The sequence below is a fragment of the Montipora capricornis genome, chromosome 10 (genome assembly GCF_036669925.1).
Source record: "Montipora capricornis isolate CH-2021 chromosome 10, ASM3666992v2, whole genome shotgun sequence".
NCBI lineage: Eukaryota > Metazoa > Cnidaria > Anthozoa > Scleractinia > Acroporidae > Montipora > Montipora capricornis.
Genome location: NC_090892.1, coordinates 40,985,498 through 40,997,981, shown reverse-complemented (window position 1 = coordinate 40,997,981; position 12,484 = coordinate 40,985,498).

The following is a 12,484-nucleotide window of genomic DNA, read 5'->3' as shown; positions in this document are numbered from 1 at the left end:
ACAAAATGTAATAAGTTTACTTGTTAATGACGAGTAGGGGTGTTTGGGGAGCAAGCGACAGCTCCTTACGTCCCTATTGAGATTTTATTTAAAACAACTATGCGAGTCACTTATTAGCAATGTCAAGCAAATATTTGTAAAGCGAGGAAACTTTTTATGGGAGTTGACTTATGCTATTATTACAAACATACCTAAAATGAAATAAAAGCTTACGTTTTTAATTACGAGTAGGTGTGTTAAGGAGAGCAATAGCCAACTTCCCACGTCCCTATTCAAACCCACTATAGTAACCTTGTTTTATATTTTTGCCTAAAGTTTGAGAAAGCAAAAATTGGAAAAGAGTATTCCGCCCATTTTTAAGAGGAAGGTATGAACCTGTATTGCGCTTACTTTAGAATGGATGTCTGAGAGAGTTTGTTGTCTTTGCTGCAATGGCTGGTCCTACCTGGTCTAACAAGTGGTACAGTAATTGGGACCCTGGGGTTATTTAACAGGCGTGCCCTCCTCTAATAGCCCACTTTCGATTTATTAAAATTCAGTCCTAAACAAAAGGCATCATTTCGAGGGTCTGGGGATTCGTGATGATGCCCTTTTTTAGAAGAAAAAATTTTAAATGCAATTTAATTGTAGACGTCTCGAAGGGTTTTCAAATACTGGTGAGATTTCATTTAGAACATTTGTGTGAGTCACTTACCAGTAAAATCAAAAAAATCGTTCTGAAGCAACCAGGCACAAAGCTATGTGATATTTTAAAACTTTTATTTAGGGGAAATATACTTACAGTCCGTGTAGACTTGTGAGCCCTGAGAAAACCTTTTCTGGGAGTTGACTTATGTTATTATTATCAATCAACCTACAAATAGAAGCATAAAGAGCAATGTACATGTAATCTTCCGCAAAGCATAGTTTTAGCATCTACATCGCGCAGAATTCTATTGTCTTCCGTGACATTTACTTGCAGTGCGAAATATGTGACAAGTCCGGCATAAAGAAACACGCATTCAGCACTGGTGGGATATGATTGGTCAACTGATTTAGCTTTGGGAATACTAGAGTCCCTTCGCCGAATTCCGCAACTGTCAATCAAACGTTAAGATGAGCAGAATAAATTTTCAAGGTGCGGAAAGTGAACAATAACACTAAAGATTAAAGAGCGGACTGTTCGCTTCATTGAAAGTGACATGGCAAACAATTCTTTTTGTTGATATGAGTTTCTTTGGTTCAACAGACCATCAGAATAGAAGTGTTTTAGAGAAAAGCGTGGAAAGTTTTAGTTACGAGGGCTTAATGCTTGCTTATTCCTCATGCTTTATCTGCTACCCGCTACCCAGAAAAATCTTGAAATAAACCATCGCAATGTGTAAATATCCGATCCAGGTTTTTTTTTTTTTGAAAAACAGACCTGAAGAGCGAGTTCACGAAGCATTTTTCCGTTCATTACCGGTTGTCTACACAGCCTCATCAAAGAAAAAGCCTCTTTCATTTTATCTTTTGTCCGTGATTTGCTAGTGCCCCATTAGGAAAGTCTTTTGTTTGTTGAAAATAATTATTCAATTTTCGATCCGTTCGAATGGAATAAAATATATAAAAGGATCTCTAACACCTAAACCATTCAGTTGCATAAAACTACCTTCAACACAACAATGTTGAAACGAGCGAGACATTGACCGCCATTCTCACAGCTATTACTGATTTCATGATTAAATAAGGCGAAATATTGCTATTGCTCATAGAGGCGGAGCTTAGAGTCATTAATATGCACGCGCGAAGTTCAAAATGAATCAATTCAACTCCCAAAGGCCCTTAGGACGGCGAGGAATCAAAGAGAGAAAATGTATGTTTCAGAAATGCTGGATTTGATACTACCTCTAGACATCGGATTCCCTTTATATGTTGCATGAGCCCTTTACACTTTTTAAGAAAACATATCCATATGCAACCCAACGTGTTGACATCTTCATTTAGAAGAAATTCAGCCTCAAAGTTATCATACAGCTATTTCCCATACTCAAATTTACCCAAAATAGGTCAAGTTAAACACAAAATTGATACAGGTTAACGAGATGGTACCGAGTCAAAAATGGTTGTTATTTTATTATGAGAATTTCTTCTTTAAAAGCCATATTCAACCCTTTCCATATTTTATATAGTTAAGCTGTAACAGAGTAAAACGCGGGGGGACCTTTCCCTGTTGCGGCCATTTTTCTTTATTGTCTCATGTCATTTGTAGTCTCGGCCTTTCAAATTTAGCGCCATTGCACCCGTGGATATCCCGGATGTGTCATACAATTCTGCGCGATGATATATTTTTATGAACATAATGTAACAAGTTTACTTATTAATCACAAGTAGGGGTGCTTGGGGGAGCAAGCAGCAGCTCCTTACGTCCCTATTGATATTTTGTTTAAACCAACTATTCGAGACACTTATTAGCAAAGTCAAGCAAATCTTTGTGAAGCGACTTGGCACAAAGCTAAGTGATATTTTAAAACTTTTATTTGAAGCATTATTCTTACATCCATTGTAGATTCCTGAGCCCAAATAAAACTTTTCCTGGGAATTGACCTATGTTATTATCATAAACTTATTATATACATACTGATGAAATACCAGGATTTCTCCTTTTACGAAAAAATCATATCTTCACCGCGCGCAGTAAACATATCATTTTTATCTTTTGCATGTGAGAATAGAGGTGTCGTCATGGTAACGAACACGACAAGCCAATAAAATGTGAGCTTCGTCTTCATTGTAAGATACTTTTTGAGCTTCAATATAATTTTTCTGTACTACATTCAAATTTTTATGGCAAAATTTTACATTATCATGATTTGCTTTTCATAACTTTCATATATTGTTTTATGTTACGGAACATGCATGTTTTAGCGGTTGGTCACCACTTTTTTTTAAGTCTGGAAATTTCATCAATATCAATATAATAAAAAGAACATTACAAGGCCGCTTGGGGATACGAATTTTATCTTCCAGTGCTGAAAGTATCTCTAACTCGTTCGCTCCGCTCACTCGGGTGAGATACTTTCAGCACTCGAAGATAAAATTCGTATCCCTACGCGGCCATGCAATGACCTCTGTATACCTACAATGAAACAAAAGCATAACAAGCAATGTACAAGTAATATTTTACAAAGCACTGCTTGGTATCCATATATTTTTATAAAAAAAAAGTAATAAATTTACTTTTTAATTAGGAGTAGCGATGTTCAGGGTATCCTGTTGTTGCGTCATTAGCCTGGGGTGGGAGCATCTCGTCCTGTGTTCGTCTGGAATCCTCTATTTTCTTCTTTTAACCATAAGCATACTCGGGAGGGTGGGGGGGGGGGGGGGGGAGAATACAAGCCATATGACTTATAATTCTTGCCAAGCAGAAGCATTACACAGAAACCTCATAAAAGAATATATATTTATAAAGAACATCAAATTTTTGTTTATATAAGGTTTAAAAATTATGGGATATATGAAACCACGTGACATCATCGAGTGCATAATTTGCATAATTATGCAAACTTTCAAAAGACAAGAAAACCTCATATATAAAAAAGAGAAAACTTCTATTTTTGTCCATGATTTTGCAATAGCTGATCTTTCACTACTTAACATTCCAAAAAAAAAGGCTGCAAAAGTGTCTTTCTAATTAAAAGATTGCAAATCAGTATTTCAATAAACTGCACGGTTGACTGTGAAAAGGCAAAAATATGAAAATTTTGTCAGTCTCCATCAACTAAATCCACACCATGTTCTATTTGACATATTTCATTTAAAGACACATCAACAGTCTCTAACATGTTCAATTTCGCAGTGTTTTCATTTAAAACATTTGTGCGAGTCACTTAATCACAAAGTCAAGAAATTCGTTGTAGCGACCAGGCACAAAGCTAAGTGATATCTTAAAACTTTTATTTTGAAGAAATATACTTACAGATTACGTAGACTTGTGAGCCCTGAAAAAACCTTTTCTTGGAGTTGACTTATGTTATTATTATCAATCCACCTACAAATAAAAGCATAAAGAGCAATGTAGATGTAATCTTCCGCAAAGCATAATTTACAAAGCACTGCTTGCTATCCATATATTTTTAGTTAAAAGATGTAATAAGTTTTCTTTTTAATTACGAACAGGGGTGTTAAGAGGAAGAATAGCCAGCTCCCCACGTCCCTATTTAAACCCACTTTGGTAAGCTTGTTTTATATTCTGCCTTAAAAGTTGAGACGGCAAAGGTTGGAAAAGTTTATTCCACCCATTATAAAAGGAAGGTATGATTCGCTTTTGCGCGCGGATACTTTACAATGGATGTCTGAGAGTTTGTTGTTGTTGCTGCAATGGCTGGTTCTACATGGTGTAATACGAGATAAAGTAATTGAGACCCTGGGGGACCTAAAAGGCGTAACCTCGTCCAATCACCTTTGGAAAGGATGTGCTTATCTAGGTGAACAGTTGATGGTTTGGTGATGGTTACGTGGGTATCCTGTTGTTGCGGCGTTAGCTTGGGAAGGTCGCATCTCGGCCTGTCTTTGTCTGAAATGCTGTTTTTTTTTTTTTTTTAGATCCGCTCTGACTCTGTAGTGTGAACTCTACTTAAAGGGGCCCATTATTTTAAATAAGTGGGAATGGAATTAAATAACATTTAGTGTCAATTTTAGAAGAATAAATCAGTTTAAATGCAATTTAATTGTAGACATCTTGAAGGCTTCTCAAATACTGGTGAGATTTCATTTAGAACATTTGTGTGAGTCACTTACCAGTAAAATCAAGAAAATCGTTCTAAAGCAACCAGGCACAAAGGTAAGTGACATTTTAAAACTTTTATTTTGGGGAAATATACTTACAGTCGTTGTAGACTTGTGAGCCCTGAGAAAACCTTTTCTGGGAGTTGACTTATGTTATTATTAGAAATCGACCTAGAAATAAAAGCACAAAGAGCAATGTACAGCACTCGAAGATAAAATTCGTATCCCTACGCGGCCATGCAAAGACCTCTGTATACCTACAATGAAACAAAAGCATAATAAGCAATGTACATGAAATATTTTCCAAAGCATAGTTTACAAAGAACTGCTTGGTATCCATATATTTTTATGAAAAAATATATAAGTTATAAGTTTACTTTTTAATTAGGAGTAGCGATGTTCAGGGTATCCTGTTGTTGCGGCATAAGCCTGGGGTGGGAGCATATCGTCCTGTCTTCGCCTGGAATCCTGTGTTTTCTTCTTTTAACCCTAAGCATACTACGGGAGGGTTGGAGATGGGGGGAATAAAAGCCATATGACTTAAAATTCTTGCCAAGCAGAAGCATTACACAGAAACCTCATTAAAGCATATATATTTATAAACAGCATCAAATTTTTGTTTATATAAGGTTTAAAAATTATGGGATATATGAAACCACGTGACATCATCGAGTGCATAGTTTGCATAATTATGCAAATTTTCAAAAGACAAGAAAACCTCATATGTAAAGAAGAGAAAACTTCTTTTTTTGTCCATGATTTTGCAATAGCTGATCTTTCACTAGTTAACATTCAAAAGAAAAAAGGCTGCAAAAGTGTCTAATCACAAAGTCAAGAAATTCGTTGTAGCGACCAGGCACAAAGCTAAGTGATATCTTAAAACTTTTATTTTGAAGAAATATACTTACAGATTACGTAGACTTGTGAGCCCTGAAAAAACCTTTTCTGGCAGTTGACTTATGTTATTATTATCAATCCACCTACAAATAAAAGCATAAAGAGCAATGTAGATGTAATCTTCCGCAAAGCATAGTTTACAAAGCACTGCTTGCTATCCATATATTTTTAGTTAAAAGATGTAATAAGTTTTCTTTTTAATTACGAATAGGGGTGTTAAGAGGAAGAATAGCCAGCTCCCCACGTCCCTATTTAAACCCACTTTGGTAAGCTTGTTTTATATTCTGCCTTAAAAGTTGAGACGGCAAAGGTTGGAAAAGTTTATTCCACCCATTTTTAAAAGGAAGGTATGATACTGCTTTTGCGCGCGGATACTTCACAATGGATGTCTGAGAGTTTGTTGTTGTTGCTGCAATGGCTGGTTCTACATGGTGTAATACGAGATAAAGTAATTGAGACCCTGGGGGACCTAAAAGGCGTAACCTCGTCCAATCCCCTTTGGAAAGGATGTGGTTATCTAGGTGAACAGTTGATGGTTTGGTGATGGTTACGTGGGTATCCTGTTGTTGCGGCGTTAGCTTGGGAAGGTCGCATCTCGGCCTGTCTTTGTCTGGAATGCTTTTTTTTTTTTTTAGATCCACTCTGACTCTGTAGTGTGAACTCTACTTAAAGGGGCCCATTATTTTAAATAAGTAGGAATGGAATTAAATAACATTTAGTGTCAATTTGAGAAGAATAAATTTTAAATGCAATTTAATTGTAGACATCTTGAAGGCTTCTCAAATACTGGTGAGATTTCATTTAGAACATTTGTGTGAGTCACTTACCAGTGAAATCAAGAAAATCGTTCTGAAGCAACCAGGCACACAGCTAAGTGATATTTTAAAACTTTTATTTTGGGGAAATATACTTACAGTCCGTTTAGACTTGTGAGCCCTGAGAAAACCTTTCCTGGGAGTTGACTTATGTTATTATTAGAAATCGATCTAGAAATAAAAGCACAAAGAGCAATGTACAGCACTCGAAGATAAAATTCGTATCCCTACGCGGCCATGCAAAGACCTCTGTATACCTACAATGAAACAAAAGCATAATAAGCAATGTACATGAAATATTTTCCAAAGCATAGTTTACAAAGAACTGCTTGGTATCCATATATTTTTATGAAAAAATATGTAATAAGTTATAAGTTTACTTTTTAATTAGGAGTAGCGATGTTCAGGCTATCCTGTTGTTGCGGCATTAGCCTGGGGTGGGAGCATCTCGTCTTGTCTTCGCCTGGAATCCTGTGTTTTCTTCTTTTAACCCTAAGCATACTACGGGAGGGTTGGAGATGGGGGGAATAAAAGCCATATGACTTATAATTCTTGCCAAGCAGAAGCATTACACAGAAACCTCATAAAAGCATATATATTTATAAACAGCATCAAATTTTTGTTTATATAAGGTTTAAAAATTATGGGATATATGAAACCACGTGACATCATGGAGTGCATAATTTGCATATTTATGCAAATTTTCAAAAGACAAGAAAACCTCATATGTAAAGAAGAGAAAACTTCTATTTTTGTCCATGATTTTGCAATAGCTGATCTTTCACTAGTTAACATTCAAAAGAAAAAAGGCTGCAAAAGTGTCTTTCTAATTAAAAGATTGCAAATCAGTATTTCAATAAACTGCACGGTTGACTGTGAAAAGGCAAAAATATGAAAATTTTGTCAGTCTCCATCAACTAAATCCACACCATGTTCTATTTGACATATTTCATTTAAAGACACATCAACAGTCTCTAACATGTTCAATTTCGCAGTGTTTTCATTTAAAACATTTGTGCGAGTCACTTAATCACAAAGTCAAGAAATTCGTTGTAGCGACCAGGCACAAAGCTAAGTGATATCTTAAAACTTTTGTTTTGAAGAAATATACTTACAGATTACGTAGACTTGTGAGCCCTGAAAAAACCTTTTCTGGGAGTTGACTTATGTTATTATTATCAATCCACCTACAAATAAAAGCATAAAGAGCAATGTAGATGTAATCTTCCGCAAAGCATAGTTTACAAAGCACTGCTTGCTATCCATATATTTTTAGTTAAAAGATGTAATAAGTTTTCTTTTTAATTACGAATAGTGGTGTTAAGAGGAAGAATAGCCAGCTCCCCAAGTCCCTATTTAAACCCACTTTGGTAAGCTTGTTTTATATTCTGCCTTAAAAGTTGAGACGGCAAAGGTTGGAAAAGTTTATTCCACCCATTTTTAAAAGGAAGGTATGATACTGCTTTTGCGCGCGGATACTTCACAATGGATGTCTGAGAGTTTGTTGTTGTTGCTGCAATGGCTGGTTCTACATGGTGTAATACGAGATAAAGTAATTGAGACCCTGGGGGACCTAAAAGGCGTAACCTCGTCCAATCACCTTTGGAAAGAATGTGGTTATCTAGGTGAAGAGTTGATGGTTTGGTGATAGTTACGTGGGTATCCTGTTGTTGCGGCCTTAGCTTGGGAAGGTCGCATCTCGGCCTGTCTTTGTCTGGAATGCTGTTTTTTTTTTTATAGATCCGCTCTGACTCTGTAGTGTGAACTCTACTTAAAGGGGCCCATTATTTTAAATAAGTGAGAATGGAATTAAATAACATTTAGTGTCAATTTTAGAAGAATAAATCAGTTTAAATGCAATTTAATTGTAGACATCTTGAAGGGTTCTCAAATACTGGTGAGATTTCATTTAGAACATTTGTGTGAGTCACTTACCAGTAAAATCAAGAAAATCGTTCTGAAGCAACCAGGCACACAGCTAAGTTATATTTTAAAACTTTTATTTTGGGGAAATATACTTACAGTCCGTGTAGACTTGTGAGCCCTGAGAAAACCTTTCCTGGGAGTCGACTTATGTTATTATTAGAAATCGACCTAGAAATAAAAGCACAAAGAGCAATGTACAGCACTCGAAGATAAAATTCGTATCCCTACGCGGCCATGCAAAGACCTCTGTATACCTACAATGAAACAAAAGCATAATAAGCAATGTACATGAAATATTTTCCAAAGCATAGTTTACAAAGAACTGCTTGGTATCCATATATTTTTATGAAAAAATATGTAATAAGTTATAAGTTTACTTTTTAATTAGGAGTAGCGATGTTCAGGGTATCCTGTTGTTGCGGCATTAGCCTGGGGTGGGAGCATCTCGTCCTGTCTTCGTCTGGAATCCTGTTTTTTCTTCTTTTAACCCTAAGCATACTACGGGAGGGTGGGGGATGGGGGGAATAAAAGCCATATGACTTTTAATTCTTGCCAAGCAGAAGCATTACACAGAAACCTCATAAAAGCATATATATTTAAAAACAGCATCAAATTTTTGTTTATATAAGGTTTAAAAATCATAGGATATATGAAACCACGTGACATCATGGAGTGCATAATTTGCATAGTTATGCAAATTTTCAAAAGACAAGAAAACCTCATATGTAAAGAAGAGAAAACTTCTATTTTTGTCCATGATTTTGCAATAGCTGATCTTTCACTAGTAAACCTTCCAAAAAAAAAAGCCTGCAAAAGTATCTTTCTAATTAAAAGATTGCAAATCAGTATTTCAATAAACTGCACGGTTGACTGTGAAAAGGCAAAAATATGAAAATTTTGTCAGTCTCCATCAACTAAATCCACACCATGTTCTATTTGACATATTTCATTTAAAGACACATCAACAGTCTCTAACATGTTCAATTTCGCAGTGTTTTCATTTAAAACATTTGTGCGAGTCACTTAATCACAAAGTCAAGAAATTCGTTGTAGCGACCAGGCACAAAGCTAAGTGATATCTTAAAACTTTTATTTTGAAGAAATATACTTACAGATTACGTAGACTTGTGAGCCCTGAAAAAACCTTTTCTGGCAGTTGACTTATGTTATTATTATCAATCCACCTACAAATAAAAGCATAAAGAGCAATGTAGATGTAATCTTCCGCAAAGCATAGTTTACAAAGCACTGCTTGCTATCCATATATTTTTAGTTAAAAGATGTAATAAGTTTTCTTTTTAATTACGAACAGGGGTGTTAAGAGGAAGAATAGCCAGCTCCCCACGTCCCTATTTAAACCCACTTTGGTAAGCTTGTTTTATATTCTGCCTTAAAAGTTGAGACGGCAAAGGTTGGAAAAGTTTATTCCTCCCATTATAAAAGGAAGGTATGATACTGCTTTTGCGCGCGGATACTTCACAATGGATGTCTGAGAGTTTGTTGTTGTTGCTGCAATGGCTGGTTCTACATGGTGTAATACGAGATAAAGTAATTGAGACCCTGGGGGACCTAAAAGGCGTAACCTCGTCCAATCCCCTTTGGAAAGGATGTGGTTATCTAGGTGAACAGTTAATGGTTTGGTGATGGTTGCGTGGGTATCCTGTTGTTGCGGCGTTAGCTTCGGACGGGAGCATCTCGGCCTGTCTTTGTCTGGAATGCTGCTTTTTTTTTTTTTTAGATCCGCTCTGACTCTGTAGTGTGAACTCTACTTGAGGGAGCCCATTATTTTAAATAAGTGGGAACGGAATTAAATAACATTTAGTGTCAATTTTAGAAGAATAAATCAGTTTAAATGCAATTTAATTGTAGACATCTTGAAGGCTTCTCAAATACTGGTGAGATTTCATTTAGAACATTTGTGTGAGTCACTTACCAGTAAAATCAAGAAAATCGTTCTGAAGCAACCAGGCACACAGCTAAGTTATATTTTAAAACTTTTATTTTGGGGAAATATACTTACAGTCCGTGTAGACTTGTGAGCCCTGAGAAAACCTTTCCTGGGAGTTGACTTATGTTATTATTAGAAATCGACCTAGAAATAAAAGCACAAAGAGCAATGTACAGCACTCGAAGATAAAATTCGTATCCCTACGCGGCCATGCAAAGACCTCTGTATACCTACAATGAAACAAAAGCATAATAAGCAATGTACATGAAATATTTTCCACAGCATAGTTTACAAAGCACTGCTTGGTATCCATATATTTTTATAAAAAAAAATATAATAAGTTATAAGTTTACTTTTAATATAATTAGGAGTAGCGATGTTCAGGGTATCCTGTTGTTGCGGCATTAGCCTGGGGTGGGAGCATCTCGTCCTGTCTTCGTCTGGAATCCTGTTTTTTCTTCTTTTAACCCTAAGCATACTACGGGAGGGTGGGGGATGGGGGGAATAAAAGCCATATGACTTTTAATTCTTGCCAAGCAGAATCATTACACACCAACCTCATAAAAGCATATATATTTATAAAGAGCATCAAATTTTTGTTTATATAAGGTTTAAAAATTATAGGATATATGAAACCACGTGACATCATGGAGTGCATAATTTGCGTAATTATGGCAATTTTCAAAAGACAAGAAAACCTCATATGTCCATGATTTTGCAATAGCTGATCTTTCACTAGTTAACATTCAAAAGAAAAAAGGCTGCAAAAGTGTCTTTCTAATTAAAAGATTGCAAATCAGTATTTCAATAAACTGCACGGTTGACTGTGAAAAGGCAAAAATATGAAAATTTTGTCAGTCTCCATCAACTAAATCCACACCATGTTCTATTTGACATATTTCATTTAAAGACACATCAACAGTCTCTAACATGTTCAATTTCGCAGTGTTTTCATTTAAAACATTTGTGCGAGTCACTTAATCACAAAGTCAAGAAATTCGTTGTAGCGACCAGGCACAAAGCTAAGTGATATCTTAAAACTTTTATTTTGAAGAAATATACTTACAGATTACGTAGACTTGTGAGCCCTGAAAAAACCTTTTCTGGCAGTTGACTTATGTTATTATTATCAATCCACCTACAAATAAAAGCATAAAGAGCAATGTAGATGTAATCTTCCGCAAAGCATAGTTTACAAAGCACTGCTTGCTATCCATATATTTTTAGTTAAAAGATGTAATAAGTTTTCTTTTTAATTACGAATAGGGGTGTTAAGAGGAAGAATAGCCAGCTCCCCACGTCCCTATTTAAACCCACTTTGGTAAGCTTGTTTTATATTCTGCCTTAAAAGTTGAGACGGCAAAGGTTGGAAAAGTTTATTCCACCCATTTTTAAAAGGAAGGTATGATACTGCTTTTGCGCGCGGATACTTCACAATGGATGTCTGAGAGTTTGTTGTTGTTGCTGCAATGGCTGGTTCTACATGGTGTAATACGTGATAAAGTAATTGAGACCCTGGGGGACCTAAAAGGCGTAACCTCCTCCAATCCCCTTTGGAAAGGATGTGGTTATCTAGATGAACAATTGATGGTTTGGTGATGGTTACGTGGGTATCCTGTTGTTGCGGCGTTAGCTTGGGAAGGGAGCATCTCGGCCTGTCTTTGTCTGGAATGCTTTTTTTTTTTTTTAGATCCACTCTGACTCTGTAGTGTGAACTCTACTTAAAGGGGCCCATTATTTTAAATAAGTAGGAATGGAATTAAATAACATTTAGTGTCAATTTGAGAAGAATAAATTTTAAATGCAATTTAACTGTAGACGTTTTGAAGGGTTCTCAATTACTGGTGAGATTTTCAATTAAAACATTTGTGCGAGTCACTTATTAACAACGCCAAGAATATCGTTCTGAAGCAACCAGGCACAAAGCTAAGTAATATTTTAAAACTTTTATTTTGGGGAAATATACTTACAGTCCCTGTAGACTTGTGAGCCTTGAGAAAACCTTTTCTGGGAGTTGAGTTATGTTATTATTAGAAATCGACCTAGAGATAAAAGCATAAAGAGCAATGTAGATGTAATCTTCCGCAAAGCATAGTTTACAAAGCACTGCTTGGCATCCATATATTTTTATGAACAAAATGTAACAAGTTTA